Genomic DNA, 18,378 nt, shown 5'->3' with positions numbered 1-18,378 from the left:
GCTCTGGAGGGCACGAGGAGACCAAGGCCCCCGGCCGACGGCTGGCACCAGCTCCCAAGCACGTGCAGGAGCTGTGGGCCTCCTGGACCAGCCTGGCCTCCAGCAGGTGGAGCCCGTGAGGGAGCCCAGGGGAACGCTGCAGGAAGTGCCCAGCCAGCCCTTCCCTGTGGCTCAGAGCAGCCTGGAGTGGGTGGGCTGCACGTCCCCGCCACTCCCAGGATGCAGGCCAGCGCTCGCCGCCGTCCGTGGCGTCCTCCTCCTTGGAAACGCGGGTGCCGTTCTCACTGACTGGGGCTGTCTGAGGGAACTCCCAGAGCTCAGGAATGACTTTCCCCTGGGAACCTTGCATGTGGGATTGAGCCTGAGGAGTGGGTCCACGTTGGCCCAGCACCCGTGGTACACTTGCCCGAGACACACAGCTGCGGAGCTAGCTGGCTGGCTGGGCTCCCGGCAGCTGGGTCGCACGCGGGAGGCAGCTTCCACGGAATGCACCCACGCCTCTTTGAGACGGCTTGCTATTTGCTCGAGACAAAAGCCACCCTCCTTGTCCCCACAGCACAACCCTGGGAGCGCTGACAAATTACTGCTTTCACGAGGGGTTTCGGGAGGACAGAGAAGCAGCGAGCATGTTGCCTGGCAACACAGCGTGGGCCTCTCCTGGAGCGCCTCGCCCGGCGGCCGGGCCTCTGCTGCTCCTCCTCCTTCCCGCCGCCGGCCCTGGCTGCAGCCCTGGCTGCACGCTCACCCTACCTTCCAGAACTCCTGCAGCCACAGCTGGAGCTGCACACGCATGCCTCTGGTGGCCCCAGGGCCTTTGCCCTGTCGGATATTTCTGGCAACATCGATCGCTGCATGGCTCCAGGCAGCCATGCCGCTGTGGGACAGTTCCTGCTGCCATCAGCCACATCCTGGCCGGAAACCTCTGCTCCTGCTGTGGTCGTCTCACGCCACACTGAACAAGTCCGGTTCCTCTTTCTGATTGGCAGGTGTTTGAACACAGCCGTACAGTCCTGTCTGCTCCTCCCTCCCTCCTCTCCTTGGCCAGCTTTCTCTGGGAGGGGTCTGGGACAGCGTCACTCAGCTACGGTAGCACGAACACGACTGTGCTCCTGGCTGCGTTCTGGGAGAACCTCATCTACAGAAGCACGGGCACGTTGGACGGGGTCAGTGGGCCATAGCATCGCAACCCCTTGTCCAGAATATTCTCTGCAGCCCTGTCGCCCTCTTTCTTTTGACTACTGCCTGTTTGGTGGCTTTCATTTTTCCCCCCACCGTGGTGACACTTTTCTGAGTGCCTGTCCCCCTCTCTCCATGTGTGGATCTGGTCTGACACCGTGTTCCAAGCGAGAGGACGAGAGCAGGGGTGACCAGTGTCCTTGGAGAGTCCAGTCCCGCTGACCCCTGAAGTTCAGTGCTCCATGCCCAGAGGTCCCCACATCTTCTGAGAAGGACCCGGAGGGGAAGATGTGGCCACGGCAGATGAGGATCCTGCCCGTGGCTCTGTGGGCATCGGGAGGGCGAGCGGGTCGGGAATGAAGGCCGCGACTGTGCTGAGGGAGGTGTGAGACGGGAACGAGGCTGCCAGGTGTGAAGAACGAGGGTCTCCGATGGCCTTAGCGGTGCAGAACAGACTGAGCACATTCTCGCGTCTCTGTGGCCCAGTGTTCCTGCTCCCGCTGCACAGGCAGAGAGAGGCTCCATCCGCTCGGTCTGGGAAAGATCTCAGAGGTGGGACGGTCACGTGTGCTTCCCTGAGCCGTCTCTCTCTGCTCAGAGCAGCCGGGACCCCCATGCTGAACGCCCCATGCTCATGGGTGGGCCCCCCTGCCTGGAGCTATCCATGCTGGCCTCCAGCAGCCAAGTCCCGAACTTGGTCTTCAGCCTAGACTTCCCCTCTGAACACCCGGCGTCATGCCTGACTCCTGCCTGGGCTCCTCTGGGCTGGTGGACAGCTCTGCCCCCTCCAGGGGCCCTGCGCTGGCCAGCTGTGCACGCAGTGGGCTGGTGTTGCCCCTGACTCCTCTTGGGCTCTGTCTGCATCCATGGGGCTGGGGTTCTGAGCTTTCTCTCCAGTGGTCCCAACTCTCTGTCTTCACTCTCTGCCGAAGGTGCCACCGTTTCTCAGCCGGACTGTGGCAGCAGCCTTCTGACTGGTCATTTGAAAATGTGTTTATTTTCATTTTCTTTGAAAGGCAGAGAGAGAGAGAGAGTGAGGAAGAGAGGCTATCCATCTACTGGTTCACTCCCGAATACCTGAATACCCACCGTAGCAGAGGCTGGGCTGGGCCGAAGTCAGGAGCCCCAGACCTCAATCCAGGTCTCGTATATGCGTGGCAGGGACCCAAGTACTTGATCCATTGCCTCCTGTCTCCCATGGTTGCATTAGCAGGAAGCAGGGTTGGAAGTGGAGTCGCCAGGAGCACTCTGACCTGGGACATGGGTGTCCCAAGCACCCGGCACCCACCCCTCCTGCCTGGGCTCAGGTCATCTTGCTCCAGCTCTCAGTCCTCAGCCCTCCACCCTCCACCCTCCACCCTGCACTTCCTGCCTGGCAGGTTGAGGGATCCTAGGGTGAAAACAGAGCCTCACCCCTGCTTTTGCTCCCCACTGCCTGCAGAATACAAACATCGCAGCCCATGTCTCCGCCAGCTCCCGCCCCCTTGTCCACACCCCTGCAGCCTCACCCTGCTTTGGCTACCCTGGCCCCCCCACTCTTGGTTCATTGCGCCCCCAAACCTTTGCCTCCCACAGGGCCTTTGTGCCTGCTGGGGTGGTTGCCCTCTGCCCGTCCTTTGCGTCTCGGCTTAATTTTTACCTCCACAGAGAAGTCTGTCCTGGCTTCTCCACGAGGTAGACCCTCCTGGTTCTCTGCCTCAGCCTCCGCCTGTTCCTCCCCCGACTTCCGGCCGTCTCCCTCCACAGCCGCGGGAGTAGGTTCCTAAACAAGCGCCCATGGGTGGCTGCACGCTGGCATCTGCCTCTCTGGACCCCGGGTCGCGAGCTCGGGCACCTCGCGTTCTCCTTAGCCGACATCAGGTGCACTCGGGCGCGCGGCGAGCGATGACTTTGACAGCGTCTGCGGCTTGCCGGAGCTCGTCACCGTCACGGGTCAGTCGCTTGTGCCTGTTGTGACGGCTCCATTTGTTGCTTTCAACTCATGCCCGTGGGCTTTGTTGGGGTTCCGCAGCCTGACAGCGTGGCAGATCCGAGTGTTCCTGGCTCGCGCCACGGACCTTGAAAGTGCCCGTGCTTATGGTAAAAACCTCCGGTTATGGTGGTCTGTGAGCCTGTGGCAGCCACAGCGGCTCCTGGGTCCCTGTGGCTCTGAAGCAGCGAGTCTGTTCTCGGCCGTGTCTCGTGTCCAGGCTGCGCTGGGATGTTGGGCTGCTCACCAGGCCATGCATGCGGCCTGACCAGGGCCCGGCTCTGCATGGTTCCACATCACCCTCGCAGGGGAAGGTGGCCTGGTGAGCTCACAAGGCCTCAGCACAGACACTGGCTCCTGCTGCACGGAGCAGTCGTGTGGTCATGTGCGACGCCGGTGCCTGGAGGGGAACTGGAGTGCTGGTGATGGGTTTCCTGGACAGGCCCCCGTGCCCCCACGGAAGACCTGGTTCCAGTGCAGTTTCTTGCATTTTTAAAGCTAATGGCAACCCGCTAACCTTCATGGGAGTTGGGTGCATTTCCACAGGGTCGTCCAGGCTCGCTCTGGGCCCGTGTGTCAGGCTGGAGGCCTTCGGTGTTCAAAGCAGGGCTCCCCCTCGGTTCACTTGCGTGCAGGTGCTGTGTCCACTGCTTTTGGGCAGGGTTCTTCAGCTTTTCACGTTCAGGGTCCTCATCAGTAAGATAAGGGAAGTGATGATGATGATGATGTCGTCTTTATCAGGAAGCCCAGTACTTTAGCATAAGGCTTGAAAGTATTTTTTTAAAAAGATTCATTTATTTGAAAGTTAGAGTGAGAGCGAGGGAGAGCGAGCGAGCGAGCGAGCTTGATCTTCTGCTTCATTCCCCAGATGGCCACAGTAGCTGGGGCCAGGCTAGGCTGAAGCCAGGAGGTCCATCCAGGTCTCCCACATGATGGGATGGCTGCATCATGGGCAGAGGCTTTGCCCGCCAGCACAACGTGCCTCTTCCAGACCTGCACCCCACACCAGCTCAGCCCCGACTCAGGTTAGTTTGCAGAAAATCCCAACCATCACCTTTCCTGCATCTGTAAGGATCTCAGGTGCTCCACTCCTTTCCCACGGATCCGTGTAGAACAGTCTGTCCTGGGGCGGCGCTGTGGCGCAGTGCGTTAAAGCCCTGGCCTGAAGCACCGGCATCCCATATGGATGCCAGTTCTAGTCCGGGCTGTTCCTCTTCCGATCCAGCTCTCTGCTGTGGCCTGGGAGAGCAGTAGAAGATGGCCCAAGTCCTTGGGCCCCTGCGTGGGAGACCCAGAAGAAGCTCCTGGCTCCTGGCTTTGGATTGGCGCAGCTCCGGCTGTTGCGGCCATCTGGGGAGTGAACCATAGATGGAAGACCTTTCTGTCTGTCTCTACCTCTCTCTGTAACTCTTTCAAATAAATCTTAAAACAAAAACAAAAACAAAAACAATCTGTCCTGTCCCCTGTAGGTGGGTGTCGGCTGGGTGGAACAGGGGTGGAGCAGGCACCGTTGTGGTGCCGGAGTTGCATGCCTGAGGCAGACTGCAATGGGGGGGGGGGCTGCTTCACCATTCATGTAGCTTTAGGTCAGCTGCTGCAGCTCCAGCTGGGGACAGCTGCCACGACAAGCATGGCCCCAATAAAAAGAATGTGTAATCAGCCTTCCAAAATTCCTTCTTGGCTGCCAAGCCTGGCACAGGGCGGGGGGGGTGGTGGTGGTACAGCTGGCGGCTCCTGCTCGTTCAGAGGCTGCTTCCCCATCGGTCTGTCCCCAGCCCCCGCGAAGGGCAGGGCCCGGCCAAATTTTGGGGAGGGTGGGTGAGTTTGCAGCCACACAGGAGAGGGAAGTAGGTTGTTCCACTTTGAGGAGCGGGTGGTGTCGTTAGGGAGAGGGGAGACTCGCTGGTCAGTTAGACCCCCTGCCCTGCTCTGGGCATCCGTCTGCTCTGACCTCTGTCGCCAAGCTTGCTTGCTCCTGTTCTTGAATCATCCAGCAGGAGCCCTTGAGTGCTGGGAACACGCGTGCAGGTGGCGGGGGCCAGACTCCCGTGGATCTTGTCCACGGTGTTCACTGACCCTCTCCGGGGTGTGCTGTGAGCAGGGCTGAGCCCTGGAGATACGCTGTGTGGGCGGCTGAGGTTCCCTGTGCAGTTTGGAAGATGGGATTGTAACAGTCACCAGGAGGCTGACAGAGCACGGAGGCCAGGAGGGGCCCCACACAGGAGGACGTCTCTGGGCTGAGATCAGCTCACGTGGAGGCTGGGCGTGCGGGGGTGCAGGGCTGTGTGTGGGAGCCACAGGGAGCCGGTACAGCTCAGACAGGATACTGTGTGGCAGTGAGAGACGAGTGCAGCCCACAGCTCTGTCTGGCCCACCCACTTGTGTTTGTCAATAAAGTTTTATGGGAACACAGCCCCTCCCATTCGTTTACATTCTGTCTCTGGTTGAGTTCCCATGGCAGCAGTGGTGTTGGGTGATGGTCACAGGCTCTGTGGCCTGCCAAGCCTGAGATGTTTGCCACCTGACCCTTGCCCGTCTTGGTCTCAAAGTACTCTAGAGAGGGTGGCTTATCAGATGCGGTTCTCCCAGTTCTGGAGGCTGGAAGCCCAGATCGGGGTCTCAGCAGGGCAGGCCCTGGGGCCCCCTTCAGGCTGCCCACTGCCGCCTTCTCATTGAGTCCTCACGTGATGGGAGGAGGAGGAGCGAGTTCTCTGGGGTCCCTGTCACTGGGACGCTGATCCCACGCCAGGGTTCTATTCTGGTGACTGATTACTCCCCAAAGCCCGCCTTCGAGTGCCATCCCATTGGGGACTTCAGTGTAGGCATTTGGGGGGGGGGATGAAGACATGGAGTGCATGGCACCCCCAGCACCCACAGGCGCTTGCTTGCCTCTGGTCCAGTGCTCTCCAAGAGCTGTGGCAGGTGCTGTCAGTCATGCCCCATTTAATAACCATGGCAACTGTGCAACGGGCACACACCACCCCTGCTTTGCAGATGGAGGTCCTCGGGCTTGGGAGAGCCAAGGTCTCAAGAGCAGTGAGGAGAGAGCCCCGTTCTGTGGTCAAAGGACCCTCTGCAGGTGCCGTGGGCAGCCTCTGAGGCTTTGTGATCCCCGGGGAAGCAGGTGGGAGCCAGCTGTGCCTTCAAGCCTGCGTGTCCACCTTTGGGCACTGGGCAGCTGCGCGAGTTTCCTGAGAAAGGAATGGCGTGGGTGGAGCCGCTGCACACTGGGCGGGGGGGGGTGTCCCAGACTCCTCAAGGGGCACTTATACTCCCCCATGAGGTTCAGTCTGATCTCCCCTGCTTCCAGGTGAACCTTGGAGCTGGGGTTCCTCCTGATGTGGCCCCTGAGATCTGAGCACGTGTGTGGCCGTCCCTGCCCTGTGCGTTCACAGGCGTGGCCTCGCGACCCAGGAGGCGGGTGCTGGTACAGGTGAAGGCAGCAGTACAAACAGGCAGAGGCAGAGAGACAGGACTTCCATTTGCTGGTTCACTCCCTAAATGGCCACAACACCTGGAGCTGGCCCAATCCAAACCCAGGAGCCTCTTCTAGGTCTCCCACGTGGGTGCAGGGGCCCAGGGACTTGGCCCATCCTCCACTGCTTTCCCAGGTGCATTAGCAGGGAGCTGGATTAGAAGTGGAGCCGATGGGGTTGCCTTACCCGCTACACCACAGCGCCGGCCCCTGAATGGTCCACCTTTAACAACTGGGAGAGAGGGAGAGAGGGAGAGAGTTCTCCTCCACTGTTTCTCTCCCCAGATGCCATGGTCAGCTGGGGTTGAGCCATGCTGAAGTCAGGAGCCTGGAACTCAGTCCAGTTCTCCTGGGTAGGTGGCAGGAACTGTTTCTTGAGCCATCACCACTGCCGCCTAGGGTCTGCATTAGCAGGAAGCTGGGATTGGGAGCCAAGACCCTGATTGGTGTCTTGCTCGTTCAGCTAAACTGAACTGTCTTCCCTCAAGGTATGAAGTTCATGGTGGTTTCTCTGAGTGCCCGTCTCACCGGGTGGCCAGGAGGAGTAGCTGAGTGAATCCTTGCAGCGTTGGTTGAGGTGGGTCAGCAGTGTCTTCCTGGCTCACCGTCTCTGGGTCTCTGGGCTTGGGCAAGTCTGCAGCTGCCTCTCTGTGTTGTCCGTTGTGAGGGGTGAGTGCGGGCTGACGCCTGGGCCAGGTATCCAGGTGAGGCCTGCAAACCACCCTGGCGCTGAGAACCGACCTTTGTTCCTCACTGTCACCATCTTGAATCTCAGGGAACCTGGTTTGGAGCAGGATGTAAGCAAAACCTACAGCTGAGGGTGCCCAGGCCACAGAGTAATTGCAGAGAGCTTCAGTAAGCAAATTGAATTTAAGTGAACTTGGGTCATCAAAAACTTTGAAATTCTGCTCCCTCCCCCTTTCTCTGCTAGGTCTCCCTAAGGCTGCCTAGCTTCAAAATGGCCATAAATTTACATAATGGCTCCCATAAAGCTAATCACTTTAGGGCTGCAAGCATTTTTGCCTGTGGCTATTAGAATTCTCTGCTTCCTCAGCTGAAGCTAAAGGCGGGTAATGGAGGAGGTTTTTAGGCAGAGCAAGGGGTTTTGGGGGATGCAGCTGTACCGAGGAGTGCGCAAGGACAGACCAGGCTCCAGGACAAGTATGCGTCCTGGGCTGCTCCCTCTGCCGTCTGGGGTGCGTTGGGGCAGCGGGCAGAGCCGGAGGGAGCCTGCAGGAGGTGAGCAGGGTGAGCTTAGGTATTATTTGGGGCAATTTCCGCTCTGAGTTTGTCTTTGGCTGGGGGCTGCCGGGAGGCCCGCGCCATCGGGCAAGGTCTTCCTGCCCCCTGTGTTTCTCTTCGCTACGAGGAGGCTGAGCACGGGGCAGCTGTCTAGGTAGTGATGACTCGGTTTCCATTTTGCTTCCTGGAGTTGATACATTTCTTCTTATTTATTTTTTTTTGCATTTGATCTGGAGGGCAGAGAGCGAGAGAGACAGAGCTCTGCCCTCTGCTGGTTCACTCCCCAAGTGCCCCCAGTTGCCACTGCTGGCTGGGCCAGACTGAAGCCAGGAGCCCTGAACTCCATGGTGGTCTCCCACATGGGGGCCGGGACTCACATACCTGAGCCATCACTGGCTGCCTGCCCGGTGTGCGTTAGTAGGAAGGTGGATTGGAAGCAGAAGGGCTGGGACTGGGACCGGGTGCTCTGGAGCAGATGTAAGCCAGCCACATACATTTTAAATAGAGGGAGTGAGTGGGGAGGACTGATGGACGGCTGACTTTGGTAGAATGCTTCAGAGGACATGAGGCGGGGCACACGGCAAAGATGCCTCCCCTGTCCCCATTCCCCACTCTCCTGGCCACCTTCCTTGCCCAGAGTGGGTTCCTATGAGGGCCCAGTGAAGAGTTGGGGCGGGGGGCAGGCATTTGGCCTGTGTTAAAATGATGGAGGGGGGCCGGCGCCGCGGCTCACTAGGCTAATCCTCCGCCTTGCGGCGCCGGCACACCAGGTTCTAGTCCCGGTTGGGGCGCCGGATTCTGTCCCGGTTGCCCCTCTTCCAGGCCAGCTCTCTGCTGTGGCCAGGGAGTGCAGTGGAGGATGGCCCAAGTACTTGGTCCCTGCACCCGCATGGGAGACCAGGATAAGAACCTGGCTCCTGCCATCAGATCAGCGCGGTGTGCCGGCTGCAGCAGCCATTGGAGGGTGAACCAACGGCAAAGGAAGACCTTTCTCTCTCTGTCTCTCTCTCTCACTATCCACTCTGCCTGTCAAAAAAAAAAAAAAAAAAAAAAAAAAAATGATGGAGGGGCCAGCCTCCCTCACTGGAATGCCTGAGTTTGAATCCTGGCTCCAGCTCCCAATTCTGCACTTGGGTCCTGTCACCCATGAGGGAGACCTGGACTGAGTTTCTTTTTTAAAATTTTTTTTAAAGGTTTATTTTATTTTACTTGAAAGTCAGAGTTACACAGAGAGAGAAAGAGAGGCAGAGGCAGAGAGAGAGGTCTTCCCTCCGCTGGTTCACTCCCCAGTTGGCTGCAACAGCTGGAGCTGTGCCGATCCAAAGCCAGGAGCCAGGAGCCTCCTCCAGGTCTCCCTTGTGGGTGCAGCATCTTCTACTGCTCTCCCAGGCCACAGCAGAGAGCTGGATTGGAACCTGGACTGGTGTCCATATGGGATGCTGGCACTGCGGACGGCTTTACCCACTAAGCCACAGCCCCCTGGATTGAGTTTCTGGCTTCTGTTGCTTGTATTTGGAAAATGATTAGCAGATGGGAGCTCAGTCAGTCTGTCTCCCTCTTCCCCACCACAAAAATCATGGAAACTGGAGTTAAAAGATAAGTTTATTTGGTTGCAATTTTTTTTAAACTCATGTGTATTTGTGCGTCTGTGTCTGTGCCGGTCCATCTCCTGTGGCTGATACCTTGCTGTAAATGCAGTGTTGCACTTGCCTGTTCCATGTGAATTATGCATTGCTGGCTTAGTTTTGCTGTAACAAACTGTGTAACTGCAGTGGCTTAAGGCATCGGTTTCTAGTCTGAAAATGACCCTGCAGTTGATATCCCAGTTCTGGAGGCCCCAAGCCTGCAAGGGCCTGGCTGGAGGCTGCCTGCCCGCCCTGGCTCTCGGCCCCTTCCTCGGGGTTTGAGTCCACAGATAATGCTCTTCCAACGGCTCTCTGCTTCTGCCCCTCCCCTCCCTACTTCAAGACCCCCGTGACCCCCTCAGGTTACCAGGGCGGGCCAAGATGGTCCTCTCGTCTCGCCCTCCTTAAGTTGACCACACTGCCAAGCCCAGGCTGCCATGTAAGCTGACGTGGCCACGTCCCGGGCATTCGGACGTGGCCGTCTTTGGGGGCCATGATCTGTTCTCCGCCGTTCGCCTTAGAGATGATTCCAACATGTGGAGCGTGGCTTTCCGGTGCTCCACCGTCTGGGTGAGCGGTACTTTTACTTCCCCGATCCCCTCCTGTTGAACATTTTCCCAGCCTTTGTCCTTTCAATGGGTACCACACCGAGCCCTGCTTCCTTAGGTACTTGGGCTGGGTGTCTTGGGCGGCTGATTTTCCAGGGTAGAATTGCTGAGTCAATGTTGTATAGACACATACCACTATTTGGTGTTTTATTAGAGATCGCCAAATTATTCTAAGGGTGCTTGCGACATTTTTATTATAGAGCACTCCACTTAGGTAAAAAGTAGAGAGAACAGTTCAATGCACGCTGCATAGCCCTCACCTAGCTGCAGCCACGACACGGCCGTCTTGTCACATCACTGTCCCCCTCTGCCCCCCTCTGGCTGCCTCGGCTGTGGAGGAGCATTCGCAGACGTCCCGTGGCCCAAGCGAGAGAACACGGGGACAGCTGTTAGTGAGCGTCCTGTGGCAGGGCTGATCCAGGCCCCCTTCCCACCTGTGCGGCTTGCACAGTGACCCTCCCCGCACCTGCACCTGCACCTGCACCTGCCAGTGGGAACTCGGAGCTGGTCCCTGTTCATCCAGAGGACAATCTCAGGTCCCGAGTCCACTGCAGATTTGCAGAGATGAACGTTCCAAAAGTTGGGTGGTCGGGACGGGCTGACTCAGCAGCTGCAGGGGGACTGTGGTGTTGAGAGAGCGAGAGAGAGTGAGCGAGCAAGAGCGCTCTCATCCACCGATCAACTTCCCAAATGCCTGCAATGGCCAGGGCTGAAGCTGGGAGCTGGGAACTCAATCCAGGTCCCCCGTGTGGGTGGTGGGGACCCAGTTACTTACGCCATTGCCAGTGCCTTTTAGGGTGCACATTAGCAGGAAGCTGGAGTCAGGAGCCAGAGCTGGGAACTGAACCTAAGAACTCTCGGGGATGCAGGCACCTTAACTGCTAACGGCCGCCCCACCCTTTTCAGCACCCGTGTTTCACTGCTCACCCTGATGGAGGGACTGACGCACAGCAGCTGGGGAGCTCTGAGACTGCCACAGCTTCCAGGGCACGTGTTCAAGACGGCTTCTCAGGTGTGTCCAGTGCCGCCGGGAGCCTTGTGATACGGGGACGCAGTGGCAAGGGACATGGGGGTCTTTGATGCAACAGGATCTGCACTGGATGGCTGCGGGGAGCACCAGAAACAAGGTACTGGAGGACCAGGCATGGCACAGACAGGGGTCAGACTCAGGGAGCCTGGAACTTGGAGTCCCACTGCCTGGGGTCAGATCTGGACGCCACCAGGCTCCAGCTCTTGGGCTGCGTCTCTCTGCCTCAGTTTCCTTGTCTGTAGAATGGATATCGTCTCATTTACCTCACTGTTATGTGAGGCCTAAACCAGCCGGTGTATAAGAAGCACTTGGAAGGACTTGACAAAACTCCAGCCATTAACCCGCTCGCCACTGCTGCAGTGAAAGTCACCTCCCTCTCGAAGCCCTTTGCATGGGATCAGAGTGTCAGGCTGGGGCGCCGTCGGCTGAGCTGTGGCCGCAAGAGGAGGAGGATGCACCCCTTAGGGTCTGGAAAGGGGCCTGGGGTGCTCGGAGCAGGGGGACACAGATCCCTGCAGCTAAAGCGAGGCATTCTCTCTGCTCTCCCCGACTTCTCTTGGCCGTGTGAACCTTGTCTGACGTTCCTCTCGCATTCTTTTCTTGCTGGTACTTGCAACCTGCTGCCCACGCTGGTGAACGCCACCCTGGGACAGTGCCGAGATGGAGCTGGGTCCCTGCTGGTGCCGCTGTGTACGGTCGCGGGCGTGTGCTGGCACCCCACTCCCTGCCGCCCGCTCGGCTGTGTTGCCCCCAGCTCGTCACAGTAAATGCAGGGGTGGAATATGCCCCCTCCAACTTCTAGAAGGGCAGGAGGAGAGCAGGAGCTGACGAGCTGACCTTGACCCTGAAAGGTTCAGTGTTGTTGTCATTCGCTTGTAAACATTTAGGGAGTTCCACCGCGATCTCTCCTCCCAGGCATGGTTACTCCAACACAGGCTCCTGCTGTTTAGTCCTCTTTTTTTTTTTTTTTTTTAAGTGCCCTGAGAACATTTTTTTTTTTTTTTTTTTGGACAGGCAGAGTGGACAGTGAGAGAGAGAGAGAGACAGAGAGAAAGGTCTTCCTTTGCCGTTGGCTCACCCTCTAATGGCCGCCGTGGCTGGTGCGCTGCAGCTGGCGCACCGCGCTGATCCGAAGGCAGGAGCCAGGTGCTTTTCCTGGTCTCCCATGGGGTGCAGGGCCCAAGCACTTGGGCCATCCTCCACTGCTCTCCTGGGCCATAGCAGAAAGCTGGCCTGGAAGAGGGGCAACCGGGACAGAATCCGGCACCCCGACCGGGACTAGAACCTGGTGTGCCGGTGCCGCAAGGCGGAGGATTAGCCTAGTGAGCCGCAGCGCCGGCCATTGAGAACATTTTTAAAAATCTTCTTATATTTATTTATTTATTTATTTGAAATTCAAAGTTACACAGAGAGAGTAGAGGCAGAGAGAGAGAGAGAGAGAGAGAGAGAGAGAGAGAGAGAGAGAAGTCTTCCATCTGCTGGTTCACTCCTCAATTGACCGCAACGGCTGGAGCTGCGCTGATCTGAAGCCAGGAGCCAGGAGCTTCTTCTGGGTCTCCCATGCAGGTGCAGGGGCCCAGGGACCTGGACCATCTATTGCTTTCCCAGGCCATAGCAGAGAGCTGGATTGGAAGTAGAGCAGCAGCCGGGTCTCGAACCAGTGCCCATATGGGATGCCAACACTTCAGGCCAGGGCGTTAACCCATTAACCCATTGAGCCACAGCGCTGGCCCCTGTTTAGTTCTCTTGTTGCTGCTGAGTTCTGATTTTGTTGCTTTATGCTCAGGAAATAAATGTCACTCACTGGTGGATTTTGTTGAGACTTCCTTAGGGCCCAGTGTGTGGTCGGGTTTTTGCAAATGTATCATGTATGCTTACAAGGGATACAGGTTATCTTTTTTTGTTTTTGTAAGGAGAGGGTTTTTATCTTTTATTTATTTATTTTTTTAAGATTTATGTATTTATTTGAAAGAGTTACATAGAGAGAGAAGGAGAGGCAGGGAGAGAGAGAGAGAGGTCTTCCATCTGCTGGTTCACTCTTCAACTGGCTGCAACAGCCAGAGCTGCACCAATCTGAAGCCAGGATCCAGGAGCTTCTTCTGGGTCTCCCACACGGGTGCAGGGGCCCAATCTTCTACGGCTTTCCCAGGCCATAGCAGGTAGCTGGACCAGAAGTGGAGCAGCTGGGACTTGAACTGGGGCCCTATGAGATACCGGCACTGCAGGCGGCGGTTTTACTTGCTAAGCCACAGTGCCAGCGCCTATTTTTGAATATGTAACGAAGGTGAGGGTGTCACTGAAGTCAGGTGTCTGTCGTTCTGCTGGACGACAATGGGGACTGAACCTTCCTAAGTCAGGGCAATGACGGACACTGCTGCGGTGACAAATGACCCCGAGATCCTAGGGCTCCACGACCCCACGTAGGCGAGGGTCAGTTCTCCAGGCACCTCAGCTGTTTCTGCCATAGAGATCTGGATGGAAGGATACACGGAGGACCCACCCTTTAATTAAATCATCTTGGACCCGCAGCCATGTGGTCTCTTGTATTCCTGTTGGTGGAAATGCAGTCACATGACCCCAAACATCCCTGCAAAGGAGGCTGCGAACTGTAGTCTTCCTTGGCGTGCAGGACCACTTCTGGCACACTGAGCACAACGTGTGCCCAGCGTTTCCTGCTCTTCCTGGGCAGTCGTCTGTCCGTGTCACTTTCTGTGTCCCCAGGTGATGTTGCTTGTGCCCAGCCTGCTGCCGATGGCATCATCTCAGCGAGAGTCAGGGTTCCTGTGTGCATGAACAGGAAGTGTTTTATAGACAGGTGCCGTCCGGGAATGTTGACGTCCCCTCCACTCCTCTGTTTGACAAACAAGAATAGCTGAGTCCTGGGTGGGGGCAGCCGTCCATCCCCTGACCAGTGGCGGAAGAGAGACCACGGCTGCAGAAGCTCTGCCCACCCCTGTCATGCTGCTCTGCCGACGTCGCCCTGCACACCTCCCGGGCCCAGTGCATGAAGACAGGGGTTCACCCGGGCTGCTGACGAAGTCCTTCCTGGCTGGGGCTGGGAGCAAGGTGTCTCGGGAGATAACCGCGGGCAGCAGCACCTCTGGGAATGGCCCCGGGTTAGTCATGTGGCCTTCCCTCAGTTGCCGGGACACCCAGGCTGAGAGGCGGCTTGGACAGAGCGAGGTTCCCTCGGCCACGCTGTCCCTCACGCTAACAAGCAGGGCCGGCTGCCCAGCGGTTATTACCTCCGCTACAGGGTTCACACACGGGCTCATTACTGCATTATGTTTTATTCAACAAAATAACTTTAATGTTGTAGATTAAATTGAATTCGCTAAAACGTCTTCATCTCTGGCATAATGTGCCTCGAGTGTCTTCCCCAGAATTCACAGTGCCGGCGCCGCAGCGCTGGCGCAACGCAATGTGACGATGCCGTGGTAATTGGCCTCCCTCGTAATTAAAGGAACATTTGCTCGTCAGAGCCCCGAAGGCTATCGCTGTGCAGATCATCCACTTAGGAAAACCTTTATTCCCAGAAGCCTGTGGAGACCTGGTTACGCAAACAGATCTGCCTGTTCGGTAATACTGACGGCTTCTCACGGTTAAAGAACAATCAAGGTGATTGACCTTACTCTTGCCCCCTCGGGGACTGGATGCCACTTTTATTTTGACGCCGGGGAGCGTTTCGGCTCTGTGAAAAACTATTCCTGGCGAGACGAAGACCCAGCGAACTGACAGCCTGTGTATCCCCAGCCTGTTCACCAGTAGAGAATCCCTGCGGCCAGACTGGGGTCCAGTGCTGGACAGACAATGGGGCTGGACTGCTACCCTTCCCACGGCGCTGCTTTCTGTCATTGCAGACTCTTGTCTGACGGAAGCTCGCTGAAAAACCGCTCCAGGGTCTGTGCACCAGGGGAACTCCTGTTTTTATTATATTCAATGAGAGAGAGAGAGAGAGAGAGAGAGAGACAGAGAGACAGAGACAGGAGAGAGAGAGGAGAGAGAGAGGACAGAGAGAAGATATGCCCCATCTACTGGGTCTCTCCCCAAATGCAACACCGGCCTGGGCCAGGCCAGGCTGACCTGGGAGGCAAGACCTCCATCTGGGTGTCCCACGCGAGTGGCAGGGGCTCAGCTCCTTGAGCCGTCACCGCTGCCTCCCAGGGTCTGCGTCAGCAGGAGCTGGAGTCAGGAGAAGAGCTCTGGGTGGGGCACGGGCATCTTAGTCCCGAGGCTGGATGCTGTCTGCTCCCGCTCTGGTTTTATTTATTATTATTATTATTTTTTTTTTTTTTGCAGAGAGCATTGGCTCTTTGGATGGAGAGCTTCCCGGCAGCTGTGTTTGAGCGTGATCTGCAGAGGGAGCCCTGGATAACCCAGGCCTGGGGGTTTTCCTGTCCCTGTCTCCAGGGGCCGTGTCTCACCATTTTGCTTGGTCTCAGCATGTTCGCGGGGTGAACTCTCCTCCCAGGCCCTCAGTCTTTGTTTTCCAGAACTCTCTGCAGAACCCTGGGCTGATAAATCCAGCAGCTCCCCCACCCTGCCCCTGGCCATTCCCTTGAGGATGTCCCTCTGGCCCTGACCTCAGCGGGCCCTGGCTTCATCAGGTCGACCCACAGCGCCGCCCACCGCTGCCCAGCTGTCAGCCTTCTTCCTCAGCTAAGTAGGTCTGCCCTTTCCGCGCCTTCCCCGCCCCCATGGCGTGCGGCTGGCCTCCCACCTGGCCCCTGACACACACTGTTCCCGTTGGGGCCTCCCGGGGGCTCTCCTTTGCTTCTGCACCATGGCCGCTGCCAGCTGTGCCTCGGCCTGAAGCTGCAAGCTTGCCTTGCCCGGAGGGGCTGTGCTGGCGCTCACAGACGGAGGTGCCCATCTCACAGGGCTTCCGGGACCATCAGCTTCCAGGTCTCCAACAGGCAAGCCAGGTGACAGACAAGGGCTTAGTGCCCAGCTGGGGAGAAAGATACCCTGGCCCCGCCCCGCCCCGCCCCGCCCACGGCCCTCTGTGTACTGCTTCCTGCTGCTTTGGTTACAAATGCTCGGTCTGCCTGAGGGCCGTGGGGACCGAGTGAGTGACCGCTGGGCAGCCCAGCCTGAGCCATGGGCATTGCTGCTGCAGCATGGTCAGAAGCCGGAAAGCAGGGCCCTCGTTCAGGCTCAGAAACAAGCCCGACTTCTTGCTTCCTCCCGGACCTCCACTCAGCACAGGTGCCACGGCCTTCCCCGCCTGCCCATGGTTACCTCTCAGAGGGGGAGGTGGGGGCGGGTGTGGGGGGGGAGGGGAGAAGGGACGGGGTTGGGGGGACGGGGGGGTGGGGTGTTGGAGGAATGAGGTTTGCACTGCAGGTGTTTGCATGTTTAAGATGAGTTTCTAATCAGTAGAGCTTTGGTTGTAGGGAAAGGAGGTGAAAATGTGTACCTACTGTGTGGGGAGGACGGTCTTCCCCACCTGCCCCGTCCCAGGGGAGCCCTCCCCGCCTGCCCCGCCCCAGGGGAACCTCCCCACCTGCCCCGCCCCAGGGGAGCCCTCCCCACCTGCCCAGCCCCAGGGGAACCTCCCTGCCTGCCCTGCCCCAGGGGAGCCCTCCCCACCTGCCGCGCCCCAGGGGAGCCCTCCCCGCCTGCCCTGCCCCAGGGGAGCCCTCCCCTCCTGCCCTGCCCCAGGGGAGCCCTCCCCTCCTGCCCCGCCCCAGGGGAGCCCTCCTCTCCTGCCCCGCCCCAGGGGAGCCCTCCTCTCCTGCCCCGCCCCAGGGGAGCCCTCCCCACCTGCCGCGCCCCAGGGGAGCCCTCCTCTCCTGCCCCGCCCCAGGGGAGCCCTCCCCACTTGCCCCGCCCCAGGGGAGCACTCCCCACCTGCCCCGCCCCAGGGGAACCTCCGTTTTCCCAGCTTCTTGTCTGGTGGTGACGTGTCTCCAGAGCCTCGGGTGCTGTGTTCTGTTCTGTTTGGAGCCTGCGAGAATCCTGCCAGGCACTGTCTGCTCTGGCCAGTTGGCTGCCCGGAAGGGGGCCGCACGGCACCAGCGCCTCCCATGCTGTGAGCCCCTCCCCTGGAATCTGAGCAGACCACCGGCTTCCTCCTCCTCCTCCTGGAATGTCCTCACGTGGAACCCAGCCACCATGCCGTGAGGAAGCCCAAGCCGCCGCGGTGAGATCCATGTGGCGACGGACCACGGCCTCCAGCCCACGGCCCTGGCTGGGCTCTCGCTGACGCTGGTGTTGCCTCCCCAGTCTTGGGGAGGGGTCACCTTGGTGATGGTGGCTTCGGCCCCTTAGTGAGGTTGCTGGGATGACACTGATGAGACACACAGTTGGACCCTCCCCGCTGAGCCAGGCCCAGAGGGCAGCTGTGTTGCAGAAGAAATGAGGAATTTCAAGGTGGTTTGTTACACAGCTGCTGTGTGAAGACCCCCCTCCTGTCGTGGGGAACAGTGGCATCTGCTCCCCCCCTCTCCCCGCCCCCATCCTTTAGGTAGCTGTCAGCAAATCCCTTAAACTCCTATTTCTCGGACTCCTACTGTAAATTAGGGATGTCGCCAAGACTTCCCTCGAGGGCACCAAGAGGATGTGCATGGGTGTGTAAATTCCTCTGAACCTTCAGGAACGATCAGTCCCAGAGCTTGGCGCTGTGGCCCAGGGGCTGAGCCGCCGCCTGCACTGTGGCCGTCCATGTGAGTGCCGTTGAGTCCTGGCTGCTCCTCTTCTGATCCAGCTCCCTGCTAATGCGCCTGGGAAGGCAGCAGACGATGGTCCAAGTGCTTGGGCCCTGCCACCTGCATGGGAGACCCAGATGGAGTTCCAGGCTCCTGGCCTTGGCGTGGACTAGTCCCTGCCATTATGGCCGTTTAGTGAGTGACCCAACAGATGGAGGATCTCTCTCTCTGTCTGTCTCTTTCTCTCTAACTCTGCCTTACAAATAAATAATACTTTTTTTTTTAAAAAGAACTATCAGTTCCATGCCAGGCCCCGACTGTTACTGGGAAGAAAGGGAGTGGTGAAGGACCGCTGGTCCCTCCCTCTTGTATCTTAGAATCTGTCGGGGCACACAGACCTGCTACAAGTAGACAGCAGGTCAGCATGTGCTGCATGGTGATTTTAGTGCTCGGCGGAGGAGGTGACGTTTAGGTGGGAGTCTGAATGAGGGGTGGGCTTCAGGCAGACCAGAAGCCCAGAGAAAAGCATAAGTGAAGGCCCTGGTGTATGAAAGAGGGGATTTGGGGCTGGTGCTGTGACGTAGCAGGTAAAGCTGCTACCTG

General features: G+C 58.3%; 1 protein-coding gene and 1 long non-coding RNA gene across 12 annotated transcripts in view; both read left to right on the top strand.

The window, feature by feature from the left end:
- LOC149120640 (uncharacterized) overlaps nt 1–18,064 on the top strand; it is a 29,330-nt gene extending 11,266 nt beyond the window's left edge. For 3 of the 11 annotated variants that reach the window (XR_016225963.1, XR_016225958.1, XR_016225964.1), the window contains exons 3-7: nt 11,002–11,222; nt 15,425–15,788; nt 15,923–16,050; nt 16,245–16,333; nt 17,013–18,064. This is a non-coding gene — a long non-coding RNA (uncharacterized LOC149120640). The other 8 variants (XR_016225967.1, XR_016225968.1, XR_016225962.1 and 5 more) reach the window with 8 other exon arrangements.
- The window catches only part of ALG1 (ALG1 chitobiosyldiphosphodolichol beta-mannosyltransferase), a 74,709-nt gene that overhangs the window by 43,848 nt on the left and 12,483 nt on the right, over nt 1–18,378 (top strand). The gene's annotated exons all lie outside the window — the stretch shown is intronic.

This window comes from Oryctolagus cuniculus, chromosome 19 (assembly GCF_051225735.1).
Source record: "Oryctolagus cuniculus isolate XC-2025 breed Fujian yellow rabbit chromosome 19, ASM5122573v1, whole genome shotgun sequence".
NCBI classification, from domain to species: domain Eukaryota; kingdom Metazoa; phylum Chordata; class Mammalia; order Lagomorpha; family Leporidae; genus Oryctolagus; species Oryctolagus cuniculus.
The sequence above is the reverse complement of the archived record's forward strand: the minus strand, read 5'-3'. Positions and strand labels throughout refer to the sequence as shown.